General features: G+C 50.4%; 1 long non-coding RNA gene across 1 annotated transcript; it reads right to left on the minus strand.

Moving 5' to 3' along the window:
• Nucleotides 1–549: 549 nt before the first annotated feature.
• On the minus strand, nucleotides 550–1,767 carry LOC122232961. The gene is made up of 3 exons (XR_006210343.1): nucleotides 1,531–1,767; nucleotides 1,059–1,173; nucleotides 550–633 (listed from the first exon to the last, which is right to left on the minus strand). It is a non-coding gene; the product is annotated as an uncharacterized LOC122232961 (long non-coding RNA).
• Nucleotides 1,768–11,237: the final 9,470 nt, after the last annotated feature.

Genomic DNA, 11,237 nt, shown 5'->3' on the forward strand with positions numbered 1-11,237 from the left:
GTGGTCACATTTCCAGAATGTTGTCTAGGTGATAAGGCCCTTGCTCCTGATCTGGAGGGGCCCCAGGGGCGTGTTGCTTGGCCACCAAAGTGCAGAGCATTAGACATAATACAATGAGCCCCATGTCTTTTGGGTAAAAGGGTAAAACTCTCCCTGCTCCTCACGAACGTGTGTCAGATGTGGAGAAGGTGTGGAAGGATGGTCGGGCGAACCGAGACTCCTGGGAACGTTCGTCTGGGAAAAGTGTACAACAATGTCAATATATTCTAGACATAATGGGACGTGAAATGGTCTCACACCTCTTTTCTGATATTCCTACAAAAAAGTGGAGAGTGACGTTCCGTCTGGCCGTGGCAGGGGCTGGGCCTGAGGCCATGTTTGGGGAGCAGATGGGGTTCCAGGTTCATCTGGGACCAGGAGTCTCCGAGAGCTATCAGGGGAGCAGCAGTGTGTTTTCTGGGCCCTGGGATTCTTTGCATTGCCTCTGGGCCGTGGGTTTTGGGTTTCCCTGGTACCTGCACTCACCCTGAGTCAGCGCGGCCCCCTGCTGATGGCATGGGGCTTCCTCCTTTCCTCCAGGGAAGTAGAGCAAGGGCTCTCATTCAGCTTCTCCTCCATCTGTGGCATGTGGCTCTGTAAAGACAGTGCCCAGCAGGCAGGCAGGCAGGCAGGCAGGCAGGCAGGAGTGCTCAAAGACGTGTCTGCTTGCTTTCGCTTGTCCTCAGACCCATATGAATTCATTCCAGATATGGCACCACAGTGTGCACTCACCTCCCCCACGGAGGAGAAGCAAGGTGGCTTGAGGGCTTGGATTCAACCTGTTACAGGTTGGAGGCACCTCAGAGATCCCTTTTCCCTCCTTCCCAGCATGACATGTGCGTGGCCATGATGGGTCCACCAGGTGGTCCACTGCCATCCAACCTGCTCCGGTCCCGGGGAGGACCGGCCCCCATGTCCCCCATTCCCTGAAACTGAACATGAGGGGATGGGAGTGCCCAGGGAAGGCTCAGAGCTGTGACCTGGCCTGTCCTGACCTGCTCTAGGCAGCTCTGTGTTACCTTATGTGACCTCCTGGAAAACATCCTGAGGCATCGCCAGCGTGGGTTAAGGAAACCTCTCCAACATCTGAGTAATCCTGCGCACTGGGGTTTCTGGTATCCAGAGCCCCGGTACCTGGGAAAACAACAAGAGAACATCCTAAAGTCTCTGTGTCTGTAGGCAAGTGAGCCTGGTATGGGACCTTACTAGAACATGGGTGCCAGGTTACGGGAGTTCCAAGCTTTCCTGGGGCCTGTGGTGAGCAAAGTGATGTCACTGCCTAGGATCCACCTCCTGAGTCCCCTTCTGGGATAACACCTTTGCAAATAGTCCTCTCTTTGCTGACTGCTCACCCCCATTCTCCATGAAATGTCACATGGTTACACAGTTCCACCAGTGCACCCCTCTCCACAGTCCCCTGGGAAGGTCTGGGGCAGCCAGGGTCCCAGCTGTGAGACCTATCTGGGTTGAGACAGAACTCTTCTTTCTTACCTCTTTCTGGTCCCAGATTCGCGACTGTGCTTCTCAGGGATGGTCCGTGTCTTTTCTGCCCAATGGAGATCATTCTAGCCTGTACTTCCTCAGGAGGTCCTCAGGCATATGTGGGATGATATCTGTGAAATTGGAGCAGCGGTGTCACCTGTTGGAAATTTATCCAACCACATTGACTTCAACTTCTCACCTCCTCTGATTCTGCTGCTCCTCTGATCCCATCCCACAGTCCTTCCAGGTGTGTGTACGTGCGTGAGTGTGTGTGTGTATGTGTGTTTACCAGTGCTCGTTTTCTGGGGTCCCAGAAGGTCACATCCCCACCTAGGGAAGCATGGCCAAAAATTCCCTAAGAGCTTAGGTTCTCTACTTTCTAAAGCAATCCCTACAGAAGGGATTGGAGTTGGGGCCTAGTAGGACAGAACTCTCTTTTACATAGACTTGGTCAGTAGTGTGCCACGAGCCATTCCCTCCCTTTCCACTGAGTACATACAATGGGGACAGGGTGGCACTCAGTGGGTTGCCCTGGCCTGGGGGTCCTCCTCAGGGAAGAACGTGCTGGGATGTCTTCTGTGACGCTCCTCTTCAGCCTCACCCCCACGCCTCCTCCATGTCCACACCCAGTGACAGTAACACACCCTTTTCCAGACCCCCTCCGAAATCCTGGGTCAAATCCAGGACCCCATTTTGAGGACATGGAGTTGGGGTCATGCCTGGTTCTGCCTTTCTACCAGTCTGTGATTCTGGGCAAGGCACTGACCCTGGCAGGGCCTTCACTTTCCCCTCCCCTCAGTGGCTCCCTGGGATGCCCACATCCTGTCAACACATCCTTGTGGGATTTCCTTCCTGGAGTGTGGTATGGACGTAGTGTTTGATTTCTGTTGCAAAGAAGATGGCACCGTGACCCCAGACCAAACAAGTTTAGGTGATAAAATGTGCATGGCACGGCCACGTGCTCACTGTCACTCTCCGTGTTGTCTCTCAGCTCCTCACAGTGGGGACCAACCCCCGTGTTGAGTCGTGACACAGTTACACTAGCCTAGCCCTGAGAGACAACAACAGACAGGGAAGGACTAAGGCACTCGATGTGGACTGAATCGTGCCACCACCCTGAAGTGGGCTCAGGGGTTGAGTGAAGCAGTTTCTGTCTCAGTGATGACAGCAGCCCCAACCTCCTGAGAGGCTCTGGTAGGAGCCCCCAGCTGAGTCCTGCTGAATTCCTGGTCCCCTGGGCCTGTGAGGTGGCAATTTTATGAGGAAGCCACTAAGGGTGGGGGAATATTGTCCCACAGCACTAGAGCAGAGTAGTGACAACGTCCTCTGCCCCAGGCCCTGGCCCTCCTCACCCTCCCTCTCTGCTGTCCTCCGCAGCTCTCTCCGGTCTCCCTGGTCTCCTTTCACACGTCCCCTCTGAAACAACGACCCCTGCCTCCGAGTGTCCGCCCCACTGTGCCTTCTGCCAGGCTACATACCCTCGGACTTGTGCAGGGCTGGCTCGTTCTTGCACTGCGGCAGGAAATCTTAACGTTGCCTCAGCACAGCCTTGTCAGACCCTCCCCTGGTGGAGCTCAGGACCCAGTTGTCGCACCTGGAATTTTTCTATGGAGTCCTTGCTCATGTCATTCCCATTTTGTTTCATGTTCTTTCCATCTTCCTGGCTAGACCTTGAACTCCTAGAGGGAAGACGTGGCTGCCTTACTAGCACTGGCACTATGTGAATGCTCAGATGCTCATTCCCAGTGGCTGACTGAGGAGGTAAAGGGATCCCACCCACCATTTAGCAGCTCAGTCATTGTAGCCTAATTTACCTGGGTCATTTTTCAATACTTATTTTATCGTATATCTGTTCAGTCCACTCTAGTCGTCATTTGGGGCGTGAAATCACACTCCAAGATCAAGAGTCTCATGCCCCACTGACTGAAACAGCCAATTTTCATGGAACTAGACTGATTTCTAAGTTATCTTGCGGGTTAACATTTCGTACGTGTATTAGGTTATGCTGAATTACCAGAGAACGCGCCACATTTCAAAAAGCATGTCCCCACAGATTTCCTCACCTGACGTTGCTGGGTGTGTGTTTAGATTGGAGACTAAAGTCCTTCATGTGGTCATTGAGGAACCCAGAGTTCCTCCATTTTGTCCCTTCTCCCTCCCGAGGATATCAGGTAGTTGCACAACCAGCAGCACAAGGGGCGATAAAGGGGAAAGAGGACAAGGAAATGCACATGGGAGCATGTTATCAGCCTGGTCTAGAGTGCCTAAAATATCCACCTTTTCACTCATTCCTTGTTTTAAAGGCAAGGATTTTTAAGTAGTGATCTGTGAGCACCTATGTCCCACAAACCATAGAAACTGCATCCCTAGATGTGCACCACAAAACATACAAAGGTAATTCCTGATCTGAAGGAAAATTTTCTCCCTCCGGGACACATCGTATGAAGGGAATAAGAAGAGGAAACATCTTATGTGTGTGTTTGTGTGTGATGTCTACATATTAATGAATATGACGTTTTATCGCTATCTCTGAATATCTTTAAGAAGTGAAGGATCATTGACTTTTAAATAGAAGAATTAGTAAAACGATAAGTAAAAAGTCATAATTAGTGAGCTTACAGACATATAGTGTTAAGATATATGAGAGTAACGGGGCGCCAGGGTGGCTCAGTGGGTTGAGCGTCTGCCTTTGTCTCAGAACATGATCTCACGGTTCGTGGGTTCGAGCCCCGCATCGGGCTCTGTACTGACAGCCTGTTTCCGATTCTGTGTCTCCCTCTCTCTCTGCCCCTCCCCCACTCACGTTTTGTCTCCCTCTGTCTCAAAAATAAATAACCATTCAAAAACATTTAAAGAAATTCCATTAAGATCTAGGCCAGTAGGAAGTAAACGACTGGTGGTTGAGAAATCAATGAAGTGCCTCTTAAGATTGATTGTTTTCAAGTACGAAAACCCTCATAAACCACATGACTGTAAGTATAGTGTAAATATTGAAACTCCCGCCCATTTAGCCAGTTAAATGGAAAGAATTCCATATATCTGTGTTCACTTACACTTCGCCATCCAGAGCAGGGTCTGGTACACCTTGCACATTCAGTAGATGCTTGCTGAAAAATCGCATGGGTGATGGCCTGTCTCGCTCACCAAAAGAAATAAACGTTGAAAAGCAATTGTTGAAAAACAAGAAAAGGAAAATGGCACGGAGGAGTTGGGATCTGAGGCACAGTGTGAAGAAAACATGGGGGTTGGGAGGTAGTGGAGGTGGAAAGGCGGTTCCACAGAGTTGAAGGACATGCCACAGTCAGCGGTGGCAGGGTGGACTTGAGGGTGGGACCGCTGGTGGTGCAGTCCAGGTAGGGCCATGGGAAGGGCATGCAGAGCTGAAAAGCACCGGCCTTTCAAGGAGAAGGCAGGTGGAAGGAGTCTCGTGTGCCCAGTGTGTCTCCCTGTCCCTTAGGGCTGCCCTTGCGGTCACGGGTCACGAGCGAGGAGGGTGCACAGCTGCAGATGTCCACGGTTGGCGGGAACGTGAGGCAGAGTGAAGAACACAGAAGCCTAGGATGCAAGAGGGAGCACTGGGTTCATGTCCAGCCACCTCCCTGGGAAACCAGCTTTGCAAAAGCTTCCTGGGTCTCTTGAGGGGTGACAGGGAGGTGTCCACCTTGGGAGGAGACACCTGCCGGTGCATCTCCCACTGGCCTGGTCCCTGGAGGCCTCTGCCTCTCTCCCGGCTGTCAGTCTGGCCGGCAGTCGGTCAGAGCATCTGGTGGGTGCAGCGAGGTGCGGTGGTGCAGACCCTGGCGCCCAGGAGCTGTGCCCCCTGCGGGGGGTGTGGGTGTGGGTGGGGGGATGGGGCGGCTTGGATCCTGGGCCCAAGCAGGTGTGCGGGAGCGCGAGCGCGAGCGCACGCATGCGCGTGGGCCAGGGGCGGAGCCCGGTGAGGGCCACAGCTGAGGCTGCAGCCGTGCTGTGAGTCCTGGCTCCCAGCCCGCCTGCCGCCCCAAGCCCCCAAGTGTCTGGGCCAGCCAGGGACTGACGCCCACCTCAGCCCCCGACCGGGGACATGCTGCTGCCTGGCGCCTGCGACCTGGTAGCCATGGCATCGGCGGTAGGGGTAGCGGTAGTGCTCGCGGGAGCGCAGGCGGGGCTGGCGTGGAGAAGACTGGGAGCCATGAGCCTCCAGCCTCGGAGGGTGGCGGCCCTGCTGCTCCTGCTGCTCCTGGAGCCAGAGGCCAGGGTGCTGGATGCGCTTCCCGGGTGCCTCGGTCTTTGGCCAAGCTGGTGGAGTGCCAGAACTGGCAGGGGCAGAGCGCGATGCGATGGCCCCCGGCGCCCCCAAAAGACCAACTGGGAGAAGCCTAAAGGTGGAGCAGATGAGACCCACAGCCTCCCTCCAGGACCTGCCTCAGTCGCGGTGCTGCCAAGGTAGGGATCCTAGTGACAAGGTCCCATGTGGCCTTCCCCCCTGCCCCTCTCTGTCTTCCCCTTCCATCACCACCCCCCCCCCCCTCCCTGGTGAAGCACAAGGGACCTGAGATTCCAGAGAAATATTCCAGGGAGAGTCAGGGTGGTGGGCCTGAGTTGCTGGAGGCCAGCCGGGGACGGTGTTGAAGGGATTGAGAGTGGAAGCAGCAGGTGAACACAGGCCTTCTGCCTCCCCCCTCCATACCAGCTGCCCTTTGCTGCCCAGCCCGGCCCCGCCCCTGGTGGCACAGTTTCACCCTCTGATGGGGCGGGGGAGATCCCACCCGGCTTGTGGCTAAAGGGGGTCCTCTATCATGGGAGTCAATGGGATTCTGGCGTTTGAGGTCTGAGGTAGGTGTAGTGCAACTCCCTGTTGAGCTCTAAATTTCTGAAGGCAATTTGCGATCAATCAATGAACTCCGAGGCAATGGGCCAGGAATAAGTGGTGCTTCTTTCTTTTAGAGGGTGGTCCAGACTCTTTCCTACTTGGAGATGTGTGCTGAAGAGAACTGGGTGTATTGGATGGCGTCAGGCATCTTTTTGGGACATGTTGGGTGGGAACGTCTTCTTCGCACTCTCGCGAGGAAGGTGGATGGGAAAGCTCCTTGTTCCAGGCAGACTTTGGGTTTTGTTCTTCATAACTGTGGGGCGTGGCGCTTCATGTGTCCGTGGAACCCGTCCTGTGTTGCATTCGTTCTGTGTTTCAAGAGTTTCAGACCTTAGGAATCCCATCTCCTCCAGCATTCACCAGGCAGCATGAGGGAGAAGTGACTCTGAGCCCACCGGGTCTCTAGAAACCAGTGCATGTGTACCTGAGCAGACGGTGCTGGTCTCTCAGCCTCCTTTGGAAATGAGGTCTTGAGCAAACGCTCTTTCATTGCATGGGTTCCACCTCTGTCAGGTTGTTGGGGTTTGTGTTTGTGCATGGGTGTAAGTTTCTGCGGTGCCGTGTCCTGTATTTAGTCCGGACCGCGGCACGGTCCCAGTTCTTTCCAAAGACACAGTTTTGTTGCATAGGAAATTCTCATTTCAATAGTGTGTCCCAATGCTGTTACAACGGATGAAAACTTCCTGCAGGCAGCACCGTGACCTCACCGAAAGCAAAAGTCTGAGAACTGAGGCTTTCCCAAACTTCCATATCAAGCTGACTGGTACTTTATGTTTTCAGTAAGATGGTGTGGTGTAGGCCACTTTGAGCAGCTGAGGCTCCTAAGCATCTGGTTTGTCCCCGGGGGGTGAGTTGTCTCTGTCTGCAATTCAGGAGATTATGATTACCTTGAAGATCATTATTTTCTTGATTACCATGATTACTATATTCTGCATAACCCATCGCATGGAATTTGATAAGGAGCTCGATACCCGGAACCTTTACGTCACCAAACGCTCGCTACAACAAGGAGAAAAACAATCACTTTTGTGCGATGGACAATGCACCTTACCTTTATTGTACTCTTTTAGAGGTGTGTACATATGTTTAGAGTAATGAAAGTGTCCACTTAGATCTAAGGAGTTTTTGTGACATGATGGTACTTCAAGAAACCATAAAAATAATGGAAAAATCTAAGTTACCTAGTAATCTAAGCACTCTGTTCTTTTGGATACGAAATCCTAAGTAAAGAACTCTTCTTGCAAAACCTGCCAAGACCTGATACTTCGTTACTATTCACGTAGGTCTAGTGAATGGAATGGACTGAACTAAGGTCTCTGAAATAGAGGAAGCTAGAATTTGAGATATTGAGTCACCTTTACTCTCCCTTTCCCTGGTGACATGGTCTTTTTATATTCGGTGATGTCTTTTGACCTTTACCTTATTTCCCTCCTTCCTGCCCCCCAACCTTTGCAATCATCTTTATGTATTGATGGGCTTGTTTCATTCTGTTTTGAGGATTTTTGTTTTTTGTTTTCTTAGTTTTTGTTTCAGATTCCCCATATATGTGCGAGCATTCTGTATGTGTTTTTCTCTGTGTGAGTTCTTTCACTTGGCATAATGCCCTCTAGGCTATTATAAAACACTGTGGCATAATAACAGGTGTGAAGGTATTTTTGGGAGTTAGTGATTTCATGTGTTCTGTGTAGTACCTAGAGGGTAATTGAGGGAAGTTGCTGGATGACACGCATGTTCCTGTTTAATTTTTTGAGGAAACTTTATATTTTTCTGACTGCCTCTGCACCAAGTTCCAATGCCACCAACAGGGCACAATGATTCGCTTTCTTCCACATTGTACCCGACGCTTGTGTTTTCTTGTCTTTTTGATAAGACCGTTCAGACAGGTTTCAGGTGATATCTCTTTAGCTTTGGACTTTCATTTCCCTAATGTGGAGTGACATGGAACTTCTCTTCATGTATGTGGTGGCCATCTGTATGTCTTCATTGGAAGAATGCCTCTTCAGGACTCTGCCAGGTCCATCATTGCTCTTTGGTTTTGCATTGTGGCGCTGTAGGAGTTCTTGGTATCTTTTGTGTTTTAACCCTTGACCACGTATGTAGTTTGCAAGTATTTTCTCCCATTCACTATGTTGCCTTTCCATTCTGTGGAAGATATTGTTGCTGTGCAGAACTGGTTTTTTTAGTTTCATGTAGTCCCACTTGTTTAGTTTTCCTTTGTAGCTTTGGCTTCTGGTGTCAAATCCCAAAACTCAAGTCAAGACTGAGATCCAAACATTCTCGTGGGTGTGGCATTTGACTTTGTCCAGCAAAGCCAAGGACAGCAGAAAGGATTGCTTCAGACTCCACGCAAGTCAAGAGAGGTGAGAGGGAGTTTAAGGGACGTCTCTGCGAGCTGCTCTCAGGCTCCCGTAGTCATTAAGCCTACAAACGATGTGCAACACGCCAGCGGGCCACATGCTAGAAAGAACGTATTGAAGACATGGTGCAAACCACATCTAGACAGGATAAAATATTCCACGCGACAACACGGTCCAAGGACTTGGTGAGCCCATGCAGAACCCAACCCCTAGATACACACGCACTAGATCAGCCAAGTCTCGCCTGCCCCCCAGATACACACCAACTAGGTAAGTGAGCTGCTGCTGGCTGTTTGCAGGAAGGCCAGAGAGCAGTGATCTGCTCGGCAAAGCGTTCCCTATAATCTCCCAACTCAGGACATCGGTGTGCGACTTCCCACACCTCCTGTCCAAGGTCTTATCCAGGTCTTTTGTGGTTTCAGGTCTCAAGTCTGTAATACATTTTAACTTCGTTTCTGTGTGTGATGTTAAATAGGTGTCAGGTTGTGTTTCTGCGCCTGTTGTTTTCCTGTGCCCAGTGATTCTGGGCACCACCTATTGAGGAGACTGCCTTTGCCTCAGGTTATATTCGTGGTTCTTTGGTTGTGAATTAATTGGTTACATATGTGTGGGTTTCTTCCTGGGCCTTCCGTTCTGTTCCAATGACCTGTGTGTCTGCTATTAGCCGAATAGTGTACTGCTTGTGTTATTGTAGCTTTGAGATCTTGTTTCAAATCAGAAAGCATGATGCTTCCAGCTGTGTTCCTCCTTCTTAAACTGACTTTGGTATTCAGAGCCTTTTGTGGTTCTGTCCACCTTGAAGGATTATTCTATTTTTGGTAACGTGCTTCCACTTTGATAGGGATTGCACCTACAAAATGTGTAGATGCTTAAGTAGTGTGGACATTTTGAGAATCTTAATTCTTGGGATCCCCTAGCATAGAATGTCTTTCTGCTTATTTCTGTCTTTTCAAACTCTTTCTCCACTGATTTCTTCTTTTCAGGAAAGAGGTCTTTCTCCTTCATGGTTAAAGTCATTCTTTTCTTTTTTAAGTTTTCTATATTTTTTCTTGACAGAGAGAGATACATGGAAACACAGATACACACACACACACACACACACACACACACACACACACACACAGAGAGACAGACAGAGAGAGACAGAGAGAGCACATATGAGTGGGGAAGAACTGAGAGAAAGGAGACACAGAATCTAAAGTCAGAATCTAGGCTCCAGACTCTGAGTTGTCAGCACAGAGCCCCACACAGGGCTCAAAACAACATCATGAGATCACGACCTTAGCCAAAGTCAGATGCTTCACTGACTGTGCCACCCAGGTGTTTGTAGGCTAAATTTCCTCTTAAGCTTTTTCTTCTCTTGGAGTGATTTTAAATTATTTTCTTAATTTCTCTCTCTCTGAGACTTTGTTATTCATGTATAGAATTGAAGCACAATATGTACAATGACATACATATTAACATGACTGAATTCACTTATTAGGTCTACCAGTAAGGTTGTGGAGTCACTGCGGTCTCTCTAGAGCATCTCATGCACTCCCAATAAGTGAAAAAGTACCTGGGAACATAGGATGATGCGATCGCATTTAGATGAGAGTAAGCAGAAACATGGAGTGAGAGTGTGCAAATTTTCTGAAATGTTTTGTGGGTGATATAATCCAACAAGTCCATAAACAAGGTTCGTTTGGATATACGTTTTCTTTAAACCAGACCCAGAGAGCTGTGACATAAATATATGCTTCCCAACACATTGCCACAACACGCCCTGTGCATCTTGGGAGGTAGCCACCTTGTCTCTCTTTTCTGTCCTGGAACCCAGTGCCTGACTCCCCCACTCAGTGAATTCATCTCAGAATACCGCAGTTGGGAAGAGACATATGTTTTTCATAGACTTCCTGAAAGGCACCTCAAAAGCATTGGATTTTACAAGGTTGTGTCTGATCTGCCTGGAATCCTCTGAGGATGTGTCGGTTGGAATGGCACTTTCTTTGCTGGGAGATCAGGGAGCCCTGCAGTATTCCTGTGTGCCTTGTGGCCGGTCACCAGAGGGTGCTGTGTGGCTGCTCATGACAGGGACACTGCTCCCCAAAGATGGGGCTGGCAGGTGCCTGGCGTCACTGCTGGAGGAGCCTGAAGGGTGGAGGGGCTTGACTCGCTCTCAAGAGCCTTGACTGAGTCTCCATCCTGCAGTCTCCTTGAGCTCCTGATGTGCTGTGTAAAGGACTCTCTGGCTTGCCGAGGTTCAAGTGGTTCTTGCTGTTGCCACTCAGTCGTCAGGACGAACACATTCAGGTCATGGTCTTTAACTCATTGACCCGATCTGCACTTAGAGGTACTTTCCTGAGAGTAAGCGACCCCGCCTGGGAGGAGGGCCAGCAAGCAGACAGCAGTGGCCAAGCCTGCATCCTCCACCGGCCTGAAAGCAGGTACTGGCTGCTCTACTGAGAAGCAGAGCTATGGAACAGGAGGTGCACAGGCAGCTGGGGTTTGTCATGGGATGGGGCCTG

Source organism: Panthera tigris, chromosome A2 (genome assembly GCF_018350195.1).
Source record: "Panthera tigris isolate Pti1 chromosome A2, P.tigris_Pti1_mat1.1, whole genome shotgun sequence".
In the NCBI taxonomy this organism is placed as follows: Eukaryota; Metazoa; Chordata; class Mammalia; order Carnivora; family Felidae; genus Panthera; species Panthera tigris.